We start from the raw sequence: 20,094 nt of genomic DNA, 5'->3' as shown, positions 1-20,094 counted from the left end.
CATTGCTAAATCTGCACACTTTCATGGTAGGTCAGCAACGGTAATCCAGTATGACTGGTCTGAACGTTGACAGTTTCGAGGTCGAATGCGCATAATATTTTGCTAATTCGTAACGATCTGGGGTACTTTGTCTTACTAAAACAGTTATGTTATCTCGATAAGCTGAAATTCCTTCTTGTTAGTACAGTTCAGGCTAATTAGAGTTTCTTCTTTCCTTTATATCTTATATTCACACTAATCAGCATTAATATAGTCTTACACATGATTGACAACAGTCTGACAAAGATCGGATAGTCTTTCAATTTCACGCCTGTGCATAGTATATTGGTAGCACTTCGTCGCCTTGCCTGTTATGCTGTGTAGCAGACTTTAAATCTGTGCTGATCATCATAACGAAAAGGCGAGGGGTCTCGCTCGTTTTGTCCACGACTGTACCTACGAACTGCGTATAATCTAATAATATACCACTATAAAGTGAATCTTGTGCAATTTTGAAGTACACCACTACTGGCTATGCTTCAATACAAGAACACGGAACATGTGGCGTTAAAAAGGAACAGTTACATGTAGACGATTTGCTTAACTTCCTGATCATAAGGAGAAATTGTGGACGATGGCTACGGAAATGAAGAGAGCCTTTATAACTGCATGTCCCATGGACAGAAGTGGCACAGTGGCCGCAACACTGTAGCTACATTCGGGAGGAGTGGGATTCAAATAGCAGCCATCGCGATTTATGTTTTCCTGTAAGTCGTTTTAGCCGAATAGTAGAATTCTTTGTTTCAGATGATAACGTCCTATTTCATCTTCCATCCTAGTCCAACTGAACTAACGCTTCGCTAATTGCCTCCATTTTAGATGATAGACTAAGTTTCTTTCTTCCATTTCTCCATAATTCCTCCATAAATCATCTCTGCATTTCACCAACTAGTTTGCTTACGAACTTTGCCACCAATACTCCAACATACTCCAGCTGCACTAGATCATTGCCAGACACATCAGTATCGAATAACAGTTCGTATTCAAGTCAGCGTTGAATATTTTTAGCAAGTTCAATCTCGACATCAAATGTTACTTTACAGTATTTCTTTCGAAAAGTAACTTTTGATGTACTGTATGTTTTACATTGCTGTACTTTGTGGGACAAACACAGGAACAATCATATGACAGCTCGCTGTTGTGAGAGAAATAAATATGGACTCGAGAAAAACAAAATTGTTTTGAACGTTGTGCACCGTTCTGTGCTAGCGGCAAACGCTGCGTGAGACCGAGCGAGGTGGCGCAGTGGTTAGCACACTGGACTCGCATTCGGGAGGACGACGGTTCAAATCCGCGTCTGGCTATCCTGATTTAGGTGTTCCGTAATTTCCCTAAATCATTTCAGGCAAATGCCGGTATGGTTCCTTCGAAAGCGCACGGCCGAGTTCCTTCCCAGTCCTTCCCAAATCCAATGGGACCGATGACCTCTGTTTGGTCCCCTCCCCAAATGAACCAACCAACCACTGCGTGAGAATTCACTATGCCTTATCGACACCTTATAGTGCATGCGCCTGAGTTGCAGATTCGAGAATAAGACTGGTGCTTTGTAAATGTGGTTTGCATCCCCATATAATTACAAGCCGTATGGGGCACAAAGCCACTGAAGGGTGCCGTGTGTGGTAGCTGTGAGCTGAAGAGAACTGTACGAATCGTAACCCCAACCGTGGACGGACTGTCTAGGTTAAACGCTGCTGCATGTGTATCTCCACAGTTTGCTGACATCTGCTGTACACTGGACTGAACATAAAGTAGTGTCTTCAATATTCGCGACTGGTCTTCCATATTCATCTGACCGCCTGCAGTAATCCTTAGTTTATCTTAAACTCCATTGTTTAGTGCACAGGTAACTTATTTTCAGATTGTCTTACATAGGCTCGATGTTATCCATTCGTCTTTGGTGGTCATAGCACCTTTTGCTGTCGGTCGAAGGGGAAATTGGGGTTTAATGTCCCGTCGACGAGGTCGTTAGACGGAGCACAAGCTCAGATTGTCTCAAGGATGGGGAAGGAAATCGGCCGCGCCCTTTGGAAAGAGCCACTCCGCCATTTGCCTGAGGCGACTTAGGGAAACCGTCGTCCTCCATAATATGAGTCCAGCTTGCTAACCGCTGTGCTGCCTCGGTCGGCTTGCTGACAGAGTTACTAAAAACTGATTATCAGTGGATACAGGAAGGGAATCCGGCCTTTCTCCACCACTAACTTGTCAAAACACAGAATACCATGCCTACTCCGCGAAGACTGTCAATGCCAGGAAAAAGAGGGTTAGAGAAGTAATAACAGTAGAATGGGTTGGTCAGAAAGCGCAGTGTCCTCGAACATGGGTTAATCATTGTATATCACCCGAGTAACAAATCCATCAGGTATTTAAGGTTTTTAACTACCGCTACCAGTCACAAAATTTGTTAACTAATGTATTATTTATTCATTGTGCGACATGTTTCGATGGTATATGTCATCATGCTATACGGCATTTTAGTTGTTGTGGTCTTCAGTCCAGAGACTGGTTTGATGTAGTTCTCCATGCTACTCTATCATGTGCAAGCTTCTTCACCTCCCAGTACCTAGTGCAACCTACATCCTTCTGAATCTGCTTAGTGTATTCGTCTCTGTTTCCCTCTACGATTTTTACCCTCCACGCTGCCCTCCAATACTAAATTTGTGATCCGTTGATGCCTCAGAACATGTCCTACCAACCGATCCCTTCTTCTAGTCAAGTTGTGCCACAAACTCCTTCTACCCAATCCTATTCAATACCTCATTAGTTATGTGATCTGCCGGCCGCGGTGGCCGTGCGGTTCTGGCGCTGCAGTCCGGATTCGCGGGACTGCTACGGTCGCAGGTTCGAATCTTGCCTCGGGCATGGGTGTGTGTGATGTCCTTAGATTTTTTAGGTTTAAGTAGTTCTAAGTTCTAGGGGACTTATGACCTAAGATGTTGAGTCCCATAGTGCTCAGAGCCATTTGAAACATTTTGAAGTTATGTGATCTACCCATCCAATCTTCAGCATTCTTCTGTAGCACCACATTTCGAAAGCTTCTATTCTCTTCTTGTCCCAACTATTTATCGTCCATGTTTCATTTCCAAACATGGCTACACTCCATACAAATACTTTCAGAAACGACCTCCTGACACTTAAATCTATACTCGATGTTAAATTTCTCTTCTTTAGAAACACTTTCCTTGCCATTGTCAGTCTACATTTTATATCCTCTCTACTTCGACCATCAGTTATTTTGCTCCCCAAACAGCAAAACTCATTTACTACTTTAAGCGTCCCATTTCCTAATCTAATTCCTGCAGTATCACCCGATTTAATTCGACTACATTCCATTATCCTCGTTTTGCTTTTGTTGATGTTCATCTTATATCCTCCTTTCAAGACTATGTCCATTCCGTTCAGCTGCTCTTCCAGGTCCTTTGCTGTCTGACAGAATTACATATAATGACATATAGCCTGATGATGAGGTATACCCTTCAAACATGCCGCACTATAAATAAATTATACATAAGTTACAAAAGTTTGTGACTGGTAGTGGTAGTTAAAAACCTTGACATTTTTGGAGACAGTCACAGTTTAAAAATAGTCAACATGGATTCAAATCCATCAGGGCCATTCAGCCCTTCTAAAGCAAAAGTTCGCCTGTTGGTTGTGTGATTGTGAAGTGGGAACGAGAAGGAACCACAACACATAAAATAAGACCAGGCAGACATCATGTAGTGAAGGACAGGGACCGTCGGGCATTGCCGATGGTGACTGTAAAAAATCGCATTAAATCAGAGGAAGGAATCACTCGTGATTTCCGAAGTGCTACCAGCAGTCCAGATATGACAACGACCGTGCGTGGGAAGTTCAAACGAAAGGGGTTCCATGGTTGAGCAACTCCTCGAAAGCCACACATTTCTGTAGCCTATGCTAAGCGACACTTTAGGTGGTGTAAAGAGAGACGCCACTGGACAGCGGATGACTGGAAACGACTGGTCTGAAGTGATTGAATCACGCTGTCCTGTAACAATCCGATGGAAGGGTTTACGTTTGGCGAACGTCTTGAGAACGTTATCTGCCATCACGTTTAGCGCCAACAGTGTAATACGGAGGAGATATTACCGTATGGAGCCGGTTTTTGTGATTACGGTGTGGTCTTCTTATTGGGTTTAAGAAAATGCTAAATGCTGAAGGATATGAACACATTTTACAGCACTGTGCACTATGTAGAGTAGAGGATCAGTTCGAAGACGATGATTGTAGCAGCATGACAATGCCCTCTGTCATAAAGCAGTATCTGTGAGGCAATGGTTTGTTGACAACACTTCTGAAATGGACTGGCCTGCCCAAAGTCCCAACCTGAACGCAATGGAACACATTTGGTATGAGTTAAAACGTCGACTTCGTTCCAGACCCCTGTGCCCAACATCATTACCTAATGTAGTTTCAGCTCTTGAGAACGAATTGGCTACCATTTCTCCACAGACATCCAGATACCCCATCGAAAGTGTACCTAGCAGAGTTCAAGCAGTCGCAAATGCGAAGGGTGGACACAGTCCACGATAATGTCAACTAATAGTTGTCCATATGACTTCATTGAAATGCGTATGTCTTGGCTCTTGAGTAAACTATAGCTCCACGAGTATGATTTCCTCAAGAGCCAATAACAGACAAATCACACACGTCGCCCCACAATAATTCGAAATGTATTGTGTGAAGCGTTACATTTCTGTATCTGACGGTAGTTTAATGCATATTTACTGCGTAATGTAGATATTTGAAGTATATTCCTGTAACAATTCCGACAAAAGCCTACAGCAAAGCATTCTAGTGTTATCGAATTCTTCCAAAGTCAGACTTAATACGGTGTACGCCTTATTCAGCTCCATAATTTCCAAACGCATTAAGTTCACAAGCGGCTTAGGTGAATCATACCTCAGATGCCAATATTATTCCACGCTTTATGACTCAGCCATACTGATATTTGCTCGCATGATAATTACCAGCCTCAACACTGACGAAAACTATGAAGCTTCTGAGTGACGACAACGTTAACAAAATAAAAGTTGGACGGAAAGTACTGCAACGCATACTCTAGCCGGCGCTTGCCCTGACGGCGATTAGTAGAAACTCCATCATCATATTGTTCCACAATGCACGCAGCAAGGTGTCCTCGGCTATCTGAAGTGTAGGCTACGAAAATCACTCTGTTTCAGAAAGATTCCCTTTATATTTAATTCTAGAATACTTAGCTGCGGCCGGCCGGTGTGGCCGAGCGGTTCTAGGCGTTTCAATCTGGAACCGCGCGACCGCTACGGTCGCAAGTTCGAATCCTGCCTCGGGCATGGATGTGTGTGAGGTCCTTAGGTTAGTTAGGTTTAAGTAGTTCCAAGTTCTAGGGGACTGATGACCTCAGATGTTAAGTCCCATAGTGCTCAGAACCATTTTTTGAACTTAGCTGCGTAGCGTGCGAATATATATTCTCTTGAAAAATGCTGAATGGTCTGTCACTGTGGTGTTTGGGAGGCATCAAGTTCAAACTGAGGTGGTCATGCTGATCTGCGTAAGAACGATTTCCCTGAAGTTTCTCCATGAACACTGAAATAATTCCTGCAAGTAGATGCTGTCTGCAGATGAGATACTCTGTTAAATGCGTAGGTACATAACGAATAAAACCCTGATGATGTGAAACTTCTCAGAAGGCAAACACACACACATGAAACTCCCTGTCAGACAAACTACATGCCGCACTAGGTCTGGAAACCAGAACCTCGTGTTTTTCAGGCAGTGATATTAACGGCAGAGAACGGATCCGGAGTCCTACCTGGACAGCTCATTCAGCAAGAGCGTTCCTCACCAAAGGCAACGTTCCAGGCTCGTGTCCCTGTCCGGCACGCAGTTTTGATCTATTAGGACGTTTTTAAGCAGCACCCACTCAGCTGCAGGTGATTCATCAATGAATATTTAATAGCTTTTTACGAAAGTTAAATGCTGACATTACTTTCACAGATACTAAGTGAAAACCGAGCGAGATGGCGCTGTGGTTAGCGGACTGGACTCGCATTCGGGAGGACGACGGTTCAATCCCGCGTCCGGCCATCCTGATTTAGGTTTTCCGTGATTTCCCTAAATCGCTTCAGGCAAATGCCGGGATGGTTACTTTGAAAGGGCACGGCCGACGTACTTCCCCCTCCTTCCCTAATCTTATGAGACCGATGACCTCGCAGTTTGGTCTCTTTCCTCCCCCCCCCCCCCCCCCCCCCACAACTCAACTAAGTGAAATGATCCTGAAGGAGCTGGAACAAGCCAAATTTTAAACGTATTTTCATTTACAAACTAAAACAAACTTGTAAATGTATACACACTAAAGTACGTAAGAATTTCCAGACTCTTTTAGTGAATCATCGGCCAAAAATAAAGAACGATGATAAAAAAGATATTTATAATTCAGATATTATGTAGAACTTACATCACTTGATATTTTAAACAGTACGTACCTCAACTAGTCCTGGTGAGAAATTCGTCAGAGGAGTGGAACAAGCTAGCCACTAGTAAGTCCTCTAGGCTCCTCTAAAACCAAACTTTGTTAGTAGATAAGCTTTTTATTGTTGCCGGGAATTTAGTTAACATGTGTATTCCTTAATAGTGAACAATTCTATAACGGTCTCACTGTTGCTGGGTTGTTGAGCCGTCCATGTCGGTTGCTTATTCGGCTACTACGTTAAAATATACGGTGTAGGCCCGTGTGACTGAAGATGTGCGGTTCTGTAATTTGTTCTGCACCTTTGGTTTCTGAGTGAATACAGTAGTTTTCTATACTTCGTACCTCCAGCTAGACACAGCTGCGGCTTCTGTAAATTTTCTTAACGTTATGTAAATTTCAATATTTTTATTTGGTCATATTAGCTGAGAAACTATGTTGTTAAACGGATGATCAACAACAAGGTTTAAAAATAATTTGCAACATTCGTCAATCATTACAATTAAGAATGAATTCCAGAAGTTAAAACCAAAAAGATAACACATAACAAGGTGTGTGGTAAATAGCTTTTCCTCGACACCTTCCGCAAATGAAATGGCAAACGCACAGTTAAACTGTTAACGACATTCCCTTCGCAAAGAGACTGGGTTCCGGTATGCGTGTAAAATCAATCTGCTTATTTCGCAAGACAATGCAGATTATGTGGCTAGTGGTACCTTGCCTTAAAGCGTATCTGAAGCACTCTGATTCATTCATGTGTGAGCACAGGAAAAGTGTTTCTACAGGGTGATTTTGCTAAATGGGGACAGACTGTACGAAACGATCCATTAGAGGATAAGAAGCAAAGGAGGCCACATTGACGTGAGCATGGAAATGCGTTCCAAGGGAAGTACGCTTCCTTGAAGTTGGAGACAAAAAAATTTTGTCAGTGTAGATTTTAATGATTGAAAGCACACATGATAACTAACCATGCAAGTGGGAATTTCCGTCTGTACCAGTGTTTTAGTGGTATGGTGGCAGTGAACTATCAGTACCGGTTCTGCCTCAGTGTGTGGGCGGGGGTTATTGGCTACTGCCTCGAAGGACCAGTCATCCTTCCACAATCCCTCATAGGCGAGGCGTATTAGCTCTTGCTGCGAGCGATACTGCCTCCCCTGTTGGAAGATGTGCCTTTGGTGGTACGAAGGGTAATGTGGCTACTACATTATGATGCTCCTTCTCACTTCCGCATTTCCGCGCAGGGCATTTCGACGTCTAACCCGACCATACAGTGAGGCTAAACAGGTGCTGATGGTTCACTGTCAACATATACTAAAGCACTTGTATAGACCGGACGTACCCACTTGCCTGGTGTGTTCTCGTGTGTGCTTTCAGTCACTGAAACCTACACTGTCAAAAATATTTTATCTCCACCTTCCAGTTAGTGTACCCCCTTGGAACAAATTTCCGGCCACATGCTCATATGAGGTTTTTGTTACTTTTCCTCGGAAGGACTCTTTCCTTAAATTTGTTCCCATTTAGCAAAATTACCCCGCATATCTCTGCCTAAAGTGTAATTATTCCAATCATGTAATCGTTTTCCCTAAGATTGCTATGGTTCAAATGGCTCTGAGCACTATGGGACTCAACTGCTGTGGTCATCAGTGGCCTAACTAACTTAAGGACATCACACACATCCATGTCCGAGGCAGGATTCGAACCTGCGACCGTAGCAGCAGCGAGGCTCCGGACTGGAGCGCCTAGAACCGCACGACCACCGCGGCCGGCTATGATTGCTATGTTAGAAGGCTGCAGTATATTCCTGAACTCATCTCTGAAAATCAGTTTTTGAAACTTTTAATAATTTTTGCGATATGATAATCATTACTGGTTAATGCAAATATCACAGAACATATCTGCTACCTACTACTATGACAGCGGTGTCTCCAACTATTCAACCAGAACTGTGCACACAAATTTAGCTCCTCACCTTGTTTCTGCATTCAAGGCTGAGCATAGAAAGAATGAATGCTGTGGTGTCACCGCCAGACACCACACTTGCTAGGTGGTAGCCTTTAAATCGGCCGCGGTCCGGTAGTATACGTCGGACCCGCGTGTCGCTACTATCAGTGATTGCAGACCGAGTGCCGCCACACGGCAGGTCTAGAGAGACGTCCTAGCACTCGCCCCAGTTGTACAGCCGACTTTGCTAGCGATGGTTCACTGACAAATTACGCTCTCATTTGCCGAGACGATATTTAGCATAGCCTTCAGCTACGTCATTTGCTTCGACCTAGCAAGGCGCCATTATCAACTGCTATTTATCTTGTGATGCATGTACCGTCAGACCGATGTTCACCAGTTATGGATTAAAGTTAAGTATTCCAGCAGCTACGTACTTTTTTTGCTAGTATAATTACTTTACCTGTTCCAGACCTCACGCCAGCCTGCGTGAGCTTAAACGCGTGCCTTTCGGCTTCCTCTCCTAGTGGCTTGGCTGTCTTGCCAAGTCACAACAAATGCTTCATTGCGTTTGTGTGAACTGTTAGAAGCCTCATATCAGCTCACAGTCCTTTCAGAACAGTATGCAGGCGGGTTATTAGAGGTTCCTCATTGAAAATAAATTATTGCATCTTTCTAAATAGCTACTCGTGATTATATATATATATATATATATATATATATATATATATATATATATATATAGAGTGTGCGTGTGTGCGCGTGCGGGTGTGCGCGTGCGGGTGTGCGCGTGCGGGTGTGCGCGTGCGGGTGTGCGCGTGCGCGCGTCCTGTGTCAATTCGCGTTGCCATTCTTTGCTCAATTTTATGTTTCGTACCAGTGAAAACTAATATGGACGGCACACTCAAGAGCAGGTTGTACTTTTTCATGCCTTAAAAAACGAATGAACTAGTCTGGTCGTTCCATTTCATAGTTAACTGAATTTATAAATCATTATCACAGACCTCAGATTTCTCTTTATTTAACGGTTCTTTCCAATACCTATACCAAGCGGTAATCTCGCCGCGATGTAACTGAGAATTCCTTTATATTGTACTTCTTAATAACTCAAGCGAGAAGTGTCAGGGTACAGTGAGTGCTGTCCGAAATTTCTAATATGCAACATAAACAACTGCAGCCTTATCTCTTCTGTATCGGTTGGTTGTTTTAAAACGAGGGGGGAGGGGGTGCTAGGTCATCGGTCCCTCGTCCCGATTAAAATAATTCCACAAGGGTGCGAGTAAAATAATCGAGACATAAAAAACATAGCTGGAAGAAAGGAGAAAACCACAAGAATGACAAACACTAAAATGGACAAAATCGGACAAGAAAACCACAGAGACGCAAGAAACATGTAGAAGAGATCAAAACAAGAGAGCAGATTATCATGGCTGGCTGACCATGAGAATAAAAAGGAGACGCCAGCCACTTTGCAATACATTAAAACCTCCACCCTAAAAGCACTAGGGTCAAGGACACAGAGGGACAAAGGATATGCGCAAAAACTTAGATCAAATGATAAAACCCACACTCACGAATAAAACGTAAAACTAAAGCTTCTGTTGAGGCGTTGTCGCTCAACACCGCAGGTAGGGTGATGGGAAAGTTAAAAGTCCGCCGCAGAGCAGCTAAAAGTGGGCAGTCCAACAAGAGGTGTACGACCGTCATTTGTGAGATACAGCGACACTGAGGTGAGTCCTCGCGACGGAGGAGGTAACCATGCGTTAGCCACGTGTGGCCAATGCGGAGCAGGCAGAGGACAACTGATTCCCTGCGAGAGGACCGCATGGAAGACTTCCACACATTCGTACTCTGCTTAATGACACGCAGTTTGTTGTGCGTACTGTTATGCCATTCCGTCACAAAGCCGAAAAACCCTGCGGTGTAAGACAGAACGCAGGTCAGTTTCGGAGACGCTCATCTCCAGAAGCGGTTTCCGCGTAGCCTGTTTGGCCAGCCTGTCAGCAAGTTCGTTGCTCGGGATTCCGACGTGTCCTGGGGTCCACACAAACACCACTGAACGACGGGACCGTTCCAGGGTATAGATGGACTCCTGAATGGACGCTACCAAAGGATGGCGAGGGTAGCATTGGTCGATAGCTTGTAGGCTGCTCAAGGAGTCAGTACACAGGAAAAATGGATCGCCAGGGCATGAGCGGATGTGCTCAAGAGCACGAGATATGGCCGCCAGCTCTCCAGTGAAAACACTGCAGCCATCTGGCAAGGAGTGCTGTTCAGTATGTCCTCCATGAACATACGCGAAGCCTATGTGACTATCAGCTATTGAGTCGTCGGTGTAAATCATTTCATCGCCCTGGTACATGCCGAGAATCGAGAGGAAGTGATAGCGGTGAACCGCAGGGTTAACGGAGACTTTAGGGTCATGCAAAAGGTCCAGAAGAATCTGCGGCCTAGGTGTACACTATGGAGGTGTATGGGAGGATTGGTTGGTTGGTTTGGGGAAGGAGACCAGACAGCGTGGTCATCGGTCTCATCGGATTAGGGAAGGATTGGGAAGGAAGTCGGCCGTGCCCTTTCAGAGGAACCATCCCGGCATTTGCCTGGAGTGATTTAGGGAAATCACGGAAAACCTAAATCAGGATGGCCGGACGCGGGATTGAACCGTCGTCCTCCCGAATGCGAGTCCAGTGTCTAACCACTGCGCCACCCCGCTCGGTCATGTATGGGAGGAGGAGGAGGAGGAGGAGATTAGTGTTTAACGTCCCGTCGACAACGAGGTCATTAGAGACGGAGCACAAGTTCGGGTGAGGGAAGGATGGGGAAGGAAATCGGCCGTGCCCTTTCAAAGGAACCATGCCGGCATTTGCCTGAAGCGATTGAGGGAAATCACGGAAAACCTAAATCAGGATTGCCGGAGACGGGATTGAACCGTCGTCCTCCCGAATGCGAGTCCAGTGTGCTAACCACTGCGCCACCTCGCTCGGTCAGGTGTACGGGAATGGACCTCGTGGAGACGTGGTAACGGGAAGGACTCCAGACAGAAGGGACCGGACGAGAACCGCAATCTTAAGCCCTGACCTGGGGCGCCGATACGGGAGATGAAACGCCGTGGTTGGGAAAAGGAGACGGTAATTCGGATGTGCAGGAGAAATACGAACGTGTGCAACGTAACTGATGAGCAGTTATGCAGGCCTAACCTTCAATGGAGGGACTCCGGCCACCACCAGGACACTGGTTCAAATGGCTCTGAGCAGTATGTGACTTAACTTCTGAGGTCATCAGTCCCCTAGAACTCAGAACTACTTAAACCTAACTAACCTAAGGACATCACACACAACCATGCCCAAGGCAGGATTCGAACCTGCGACCGCAGTGGTCACACGGTTCCAGACTGAAGCGCCTAGAACCGCTAGGCCACAACGGCCGGCGGGGCACTGGTCACAGGACTCTTTCTAAAAGCTCCCGTCGCTAGGCGAACGCCACAGTGGTGGATTGAGTCGAGTAAACGTAACGCTGAGGGCGCCGCCGAACCGTAAAACAGACTCACATAGTCAAAGTGGGATTGAACAATGGTTCTATAGAGCTGCAGCAGCGTAGAGCGATCTGCACCCCAGTAGGTGCTGCTCAGGCAGCGGAGGGCTTGAGGAGCTGCCAGAACTTCCACTTAAGCTGACGAAGGTGAGGTAGCCAAGTCAATCGGGCGTCGAAAACCAGTCCTAAGAATCGATATGTCTCCACTACAGTGAGTGGATCGTCATTAAGGTAAAGTTCTGGTTCTGGATGAACGGTGCGACGCCAACAGAAATGCATGACACACGACTTCACGGCTGAAAACTGGAAGCCGTGGACTAGACCCCATGACTGCGCTTTGTGAATGGCTCCCTGTAGGCGCCGCTCAGCAACACCAGTACTGGAGAAGCAGTACGAAATGACGGAGTCATCCGCATACAGAGAAGGTGAGACCGATGGCCCTTCAGCTACTGCTAGACCGTTAATAGTCACTAAAAATAGAGAGACATTCAATACGGAGCCCTGCGGAACGCCATTCTCCTGAATATGGGGGGCACCGACTTGGACACGGAAAGTATAGAGCGACAGGAAGTTTTGAATAAAAACTGGAGCACGCCTCTGAGACCCCACTCAATGTGGCAAGGATATAATGTCGCCAGGTCATGTCGTAAGGTTTGCGTCAATCAAAAAAGACGGCAACCAGGTGTTGGGGTCTGGAAAAGGCTGTTCGGATGGCAGGCTCGAGGGAAACTATATTATCAATGGTAGAGCAACCCTGGCATGGAGCCAGTACGCCACGTGACTCCAAGACCCAACCCAACCACTGACACACCATACGTTCCAGCAGCTTACGAAGAAAGTTGATGAGGCTGATGGGCCGGTAGCTATCCTCATCAAGTGGGTTTTGACCGGGTTTGAGCAGCGGAATGATGGTGCTCTCCCGCTGTTGCGATGGAAAGACGCCATCGCACCACATCCGGTTGAAGATGACAAGGAGTGTATATGTCGCTGGCAACTATTTGAGAGGTATCATTTATGATTCTAACTAAATTTTTACTGTAGATCCACGTTTATGCCCTAGCTCTTCTTTAATTTCATTTTAATTTATCCTATTTTGTTTCATGCAGAATGTTAAAGCTCATATCTGTGACTTTGTAACACGCCATTCTAAAGTGTTTACTGTCAGCGACGCCTTGCGGCCAAGCCTCTTTGGCCGTTTCTACTGCAGCTGGAAGCACAGTTTGCTAACGATGGCCCTACACTACGGGCCAAGAGTGTTTACCACAATTTTATCATATTTTATCCCATGTGATGATGCCAGCCGTGCCTGTATATTTTGTTTATCTCTTGTTAACTTTAAGGACACAGCTGTGTTTGTTAGTTCCTCCTCAGACAATGTGAATCACGCTACTGCTTGCAATGTTTGTCACTTGCCATAATGCTATTATTCGTGAATATGCACATTCTTTTTTAGATCAATCTAGGAATGATCATTACAACTGAAACTGGTCATTGAATAAAGCACACACCTGCGATCGTTGACTGTTCTGGTTCTACATATCTAAAAACTTTTTGGGTAGACAGCACGTTTCATCAATTAAGCCGGTATATAGCGGTGTAACTGTAGAGTCAGTTGTGGAAGCATTCCACGATTTCTTAAAGTGTTTGTACATTTGGACAGAAATTCAGAAACACGGATAATTAATAATAAAAACCCACGATATATCGGAAGTTATGCTAGATGAGGTATTTAAACCTATTCCAAGTTTGAAGAAGGAGAAGTTGTCGGAAGACGGTGTTTCAATAAAAACTAGTTTAACTGGAAGAAAAGAGACATAAAACTAACTTGCCAAAATAGTTAAATAATGTTTGCGATAGAAGATAGTTCCTAAAAACTGAGACAATGCTCTAAATAAACTTCCCAAGAAAGACAAGCAGTACATAAAAACCGAGATCGGTTAGCCTGCTATCCATAATGTACAAGACACTAATATCATCACTAGTTGAATAGGGAAAAAGTTCAGATTTTAATCAGGTTAAGGGTCTATCTGACTTTAGGAGATATAACAATGGAGCATCTGAAAGTCATGAACAAAACTATAGACCAGATCTATAATCATGAATTAGCACTGAGTATGGGATTTATAGATTCTGACGAAGCTTTTGGGTCGGTTTCAACGAAATCCGAAATTTCATCTCTTGAGAAACAACACATTTATTGCACCTAGATATTTTGCGGAATATATACGTCAATGTTACAATTTGCATTAGCGTGGACGAAAATACTGAAAACTCAAGACTTTAAAGAGGAACCAGGCAAGGAGATATCGTATCACAGAAACTGTTCTCAGAAGACCCATTAGTAGTTTTCATATTCTTAAATTAGGAAAATTGAGAAACATCTGAACCAACTTCTTTATGCTGATATTTTACTGTTTACCTCTAAAGACGGAAAACAACGAATGAAAGAAGTTAACAGACTTAATTTGAAAGTGGGTATAATCATTAAATTAATCCTAAATGAAATATAACCAACATATCCAAAGTAAAATAGTACAAATTAACAATGAGGTCATTTTTATTTAGAACAGGTGAAAACGACTGGATGGACAACAAAAGTAAGAAACAGAAAATAATAATGGCCTGGTTTCCGGAACTAAGCTTCTGATGTGTCTGAAGAGTAAAACATACGGTCAGCAAATATTACCGAGTTTAGACTTATTGAAATGAGACATGGACCTAATGCAAAAACCTATTTAAGACTCAGATTAGCTCAACATGCAATGGAGATGCTGAAGTTGGCACTTACAAGATAATCATAAAAAGAACCAAATGGTTCACGGAAGAGATTTGAGTGAAAGACGTAATGGGCTTCAGTAAAATTGAAATGGAAGTGATGAGGGGCATGTAGCCGGTCAATGGATGGTAGATAGAACAAAGAAATTTCTGGGATCCTAGCGATAACAGGGAAGATATTTGGAATGTGGGTAGATAACATTACGAGGGTAGGTATGTGAAGACAAAGGCTATTCAGCAACGGGTGGCAAATGGTTACGATGATGTGGTATTACATGTTTTTTACATACATCAAGAAAATCGTGATTTTGAGACTACCTATGCGAAAAATTCAGTGTAATATATTTTGTTCTGCGGCATTCTCGCTACTTGTCAGAGCTTTTATCCTACACGTACCAATAATCATTACACTTTTGACATTCCTCAGAAGACATGCCTCTCTTCCCTACACAACTCGCACGGCATTGTGCTCACATTTTGATATAGGCGGAGTTTCATGAATTTTCCTTTGTCCGAGTGAGAGTTTCTATAACTGAGAAGTGGAACACGTATTCCGCGGCCAGCTATCAAAATTTATGTTTTCTAGGCAACTCTAAATTGCTTCAGGTGAGTACCTGGATAGTTTCTACTAAATTTGCAGTTGTCCATTTCTTTTATTGTTGTCGAGGGCACGTTCTTATTTTATAATTTTATATTCAAATCGTCAATGCAAACAGTGACTGCAAGAGCTTCAAAAAAGCTAGCAGAGGGTCATTGTTACTCTTCGAAACACTTCAAAGTATTAGACGACTCAAGTTGAAACCATAAAGAAACATATCTTCGTGAAATCAAATATGTAACAGTTTCTGCATATGAACTTAACGACTTACGACTGGAATAAACCATATCTTGTAAATGGCTTAGGGTGATTATGTGCAATGTTTTACAACAGAAAGATAGTAGAAATCTGGTAGTGCGTGAAAGAAGTAGCAAGCTTTTATTTGTTGGTAGGATTTGTAGAGATAATGTACAGTCTTCCGTAAGAACTGTCTGCGAATCACCTATACGTCATACTGAGCAATGTTTTTAGAATGTTCCTGTTCGAATCTAGTCGATTTAGTTGATCGTATTGAAGATGTAAAGAAATGTTCAACGCGAAAGGTCATGGTTTCGTTCATCCCATTGGAAGCTGTCACAAAAGTGTTGGAAGAATGTTTATAGACGCTCGATTAAAGGAGTCTGATAAAACTTCAATATTCTGTTTCCATAACGGAACCCAGCAACAACCTTCAGCTCTCCACCTACCGTGAATATGTCTAAAACTCACAAAGGCTTATACACCGTCTTCTTCATCAGTCTTCATCCGCGAATGGGATGGAAAGTTCTTTTAACACTTTACCAACCCTTCAACAGACTTTGCAGTTGCTTGATTGATATACATTCAGAATAAAACTTCATTAATCCTTGAACATCTTTGAAGCTAAGAAAAATCGCCACTTTGTGTTGCTACGGAAGAATGGAAGTGTAGGTATCTTTCTAAGGAGACGAACAATCCAATTACTTCACCTATGAAGAAGGCTCAACAGCACTTAAAGATGTTAATACAGGGAAATCTCCGGGGTCTGAAGTACTGTGGCAAATACACAAAAGTATAGATGGCTCAGTTTTTCCACCGATATTATGTAAACCACAAGAATTAAAACGCTCTAAGATAATTGCTATATTAAAACATGGCAAACCAGCTGTGTTACAAACCAATATCCCTGCTATAGGTGACATACAAGGTACTAAACACCTTATCCATGACATTAAGTACAAGATTACTTAAAGTAGTCCCGATCGAATAAACAGGCTTTCGGCTGCACAGATCAATTTCTGTCACTCACCGTCTACATCGAGGCAGGATTTCACAGAAAAATTAAAACCGCAGCTCCATTCACTGACCTATCGGCGGCGTATGACAGTGTTGAGAGAAGACATAATATACAAGTTTCTTCACATAATTCCTTCCAAACCAATAGCTCGCCTAATCGAGAATATACTAAACGATCGACTGTTCCAAGTACTCACGGTATAAAACTTTAGCTCCCCAATAAAATTAAAAAAAACTGTCTACCAAAGTGGTCAGTCCCTGCTCCACTTCTCTTCGGCTTGTACACTACAGACATGCCAGAAACAACATTAAGGAAATTTGGTTGCTGTGACGATCGGATAGCCTACTTGCAACGTGTACCTCAACTGAACGGTCAGAAGAAATCCTAATGGAGATCTAGATGTAATGCGAAAGTACTTCCGTAAATGGAGACTCCAACCAAACGCCACCAAAACACAGGTTCCCTACTTCCACCTAAATAATAAACTTGCCGTAAGAAAACTCGACTGAGTTTAAAAACAGTACACTCACTCATAATAAAACAAAAGTACCTAGGGGTAACCCTGGATAGAACTACCTTTTTGAGAGCATCAAACAAAAACAGCCGAAAAATTGGAAACAAGAAATATCATTCAAAAGCTGCATGGTACAGCCTGGGAAGCATCAGCATCCACCTCACATTCTTCTGCTCTGGATCTTGTTTTCCCAGATTAGCTAAACAGCCGATACGCGCTAAAGATAGATGTCCAACTAACGCCACGCGATTTATTGTTGGGGTTATTAAATCAGCATCTACAGAATCGCTGCCAGTACTAAGTCACATCTCACCCCCTCAACTACATCATATAAATGCTCTCACGAATGACTTCAAAAAGACAATGGGTAATTGAAACTTACCAATCCATCAAGATGTCGATTACGCAAACTATGACTCCGCTCTAGACGGCCACCAGCAATGACAGCAAGCGTCGCTGTGGAAGATGAGTTCAACATTACCAAAACATGGACTCAAGAATGGACTGGACAACAGAACAATAATATGCCGTGTGTCACTCAAAAACCGCCGGGATTTGACTTATTGCGAAATATATGGTCAATGCTAAACAGAATTAGAACCCAACACAGCAGATGGGACGGCCGCTGTGGCCGAGCAGTTCTAGGCACTTCAGTCCGGAACCGCGCTGCTGCTACGGTCGCAGGTTCGAATGCTGCCTCGGGCATGGATGTGTGTGATGTCCTTAGGTTAGTTAGGTTTAAGTAGTTCTAAGTCTAGGGGACTAATGACCTCAGATGTTAAGTCTCATAGTGCTTAGAGCCATTTGAACCATTTTGAACAGCAGATGGGCATAATTTATTTTACACAAATTGGGTAAGCAGCCATCGCCAGTTTGTGATTGCGGAGAACCACAAGTCATGAGACATCTCAGAGGTATTCCTCACAAGATCACATGATGGTAGACCAGGAATAGTTCATACTGGCGACTCCAAAGTCGATAGATTACATAAATGCTCTAGATGTTTGTTTGTAAGATTTTATGTTGTAAAATATAATAATCTATGCTTTGTAGTTTTGCAATGTGTCAAAAAGCCATTCAATAAATAAATAAGAAGACAATGGGGAACAGTGCGAAACAAAAGTAATGACCTCTTACTCATTGCACCGAAATTTTAAATTGTACATCAGTTTTCTTCTTTATCGACACCCTTCCGTAATCTGTCTCTAAGAATCTCGTCCTTGGTGGGGCATTAGCCCTTTTCTTCCTTTCTGCGACGATAGAGAATGAAATTAATGGTACAGTTTCAAATTTCTGTGCAGTGAGCAAGAGACCGTCATTACGTTTGTTTCACACTATTCCCCATTATGTCTCCTTATTTATTTACTGAATGGCTTTTTGACAGATTGAAAAAACTACAAAGCTTAGAGTATTATATTTTACAGCATAAAATCTTGCAAACAAACTTCTAGAGCATTTATGTAATCTACCGACTTTGGAGTCGCCAGCACGAAGTCTTCTGGTCTACCATTATATCGTCTTGTGAGGCATACTTCTGAGATATGTCTGATGGCTTGTGGTTCTCCGCAGTCACAAACTGGCGATGGTTGCTTAACCCATAACAAAGGTTCCGTTGTGTCAGAGAAATAGGCTTGCAAGTACTCCAAAAATTGCTTTCAGTTTAATGGTCATTCTCAGTCAATCTATAAAATAAACTACTTTTACCATTTTTTTGGAAAAACTAATAAAGCAATCAACATATATCTTCTTGTACATTACTTATTGATTCTTGGACAACATTTTCAGATGTTTTAAGAAATTCAGTCATTATGTCCCCTATGAGAGGAGTTACAATTGGTCTGTCGAAAATGAGGTGTGTCCATGACGGAAGTCCTTGAGAAAGTATTTCTAGATGAAGGACTGGATTGAGGGTACACTAATAAATGTATCTTTCTGATATTAGGCTGAGTTATCGTACTCCTGGTGCATGTCCGCGAGGACTAATAGGCTAATATTTTATTTTAACTTGGTTATTGCAAAAAACATGGCCAGAGATATGAGACAAAACTACATCTTTAGTGAAAACGTCCGCCATTTCATTATTTCTCAGATTTAAAAAAAGACTGTGCTATTACTCTGAGCGCAATATCCTGTGGATTAGGAAAACTGTTTTTTGATTTCCCGTAAGACTTAGATTGCAGGACTTCCGTCATGAACACACATCAGTTTGGATAGAGCAGCTTTAACTCCTCGGATTGGGGAGGGGGGGGGGGGGGCGGCAAGTGTGGAGCAGGGGGCTTAATGATAATTTCTTAAAGAAACCAGAAAATCTTGTCCAAAAATCAGATAATGTGCAAAAAGATTTACGTTGATTGCTTGATCAGTTTTTCCAGAGTAAACAATATTAAAAATCGCTTAATTTATAGGCTAACTGAGGAGAATGGACCCTTAAGGCAACAAATAGAACTGGATGACAGAACTGGTACATAGATTTCCAGTTGTACAGTTTCCGGAGAACGTTTAAAATATGGTAAGACTAGCCAAGAACGTATTTGGCACTGAATGTCCCTCCGGTATCATCATATACCCACACGTATGTTGAAAGGTAACGCGAAGTTGTGCCATCATGGTGCGCGAACTCTTTGTGACGCAGCGTATCTGAGGCCGTGTCTGACCTGAACACGGATAAACAGCGCAGGCAAGCGCGGCCGCTGTGCCGAATTCCGGCACGCACTCGCTAACCGCGGGTAACGCACTCGTGCCTAGCCAGCGCTGGAGCCGGCCTCCTTGTAGCAAGTCGTCCCTCGACGCATGCGAGGCTAATTCTGGACGCTGAGGTGTGACGGGTGAAGTCATGATGCCGCTTTCACGATTTCAGTCCTGGGTAGTCATAAAGAAGTGTTCCTCCTACGGATTGCCCAGACCTGCTGTGCAAGTGTCCCGCACGCTATACCTTATTCTCCCCGGTAAGACATTCTCCACTCTAATAAAAATTTCTT

This window comes from Schistocerca serialis, chromosome 3 (genome assembly GCF_023864345.2).
Source record: "Schistocerca serialis cubense isolate TAMUIC-IGC-003099 chromosome 3, iqSchSeri2.2, whole genome shotgun sequence".
Lineage (NCBI taxonomy): Eukaryota > Metazoa > Arthropoda > Insecta > Orthoptera > Acrididae > Schistocerca > Schistocerca serialis.
Note: the sequence above shows the minus strand (reverse complement) of the source record.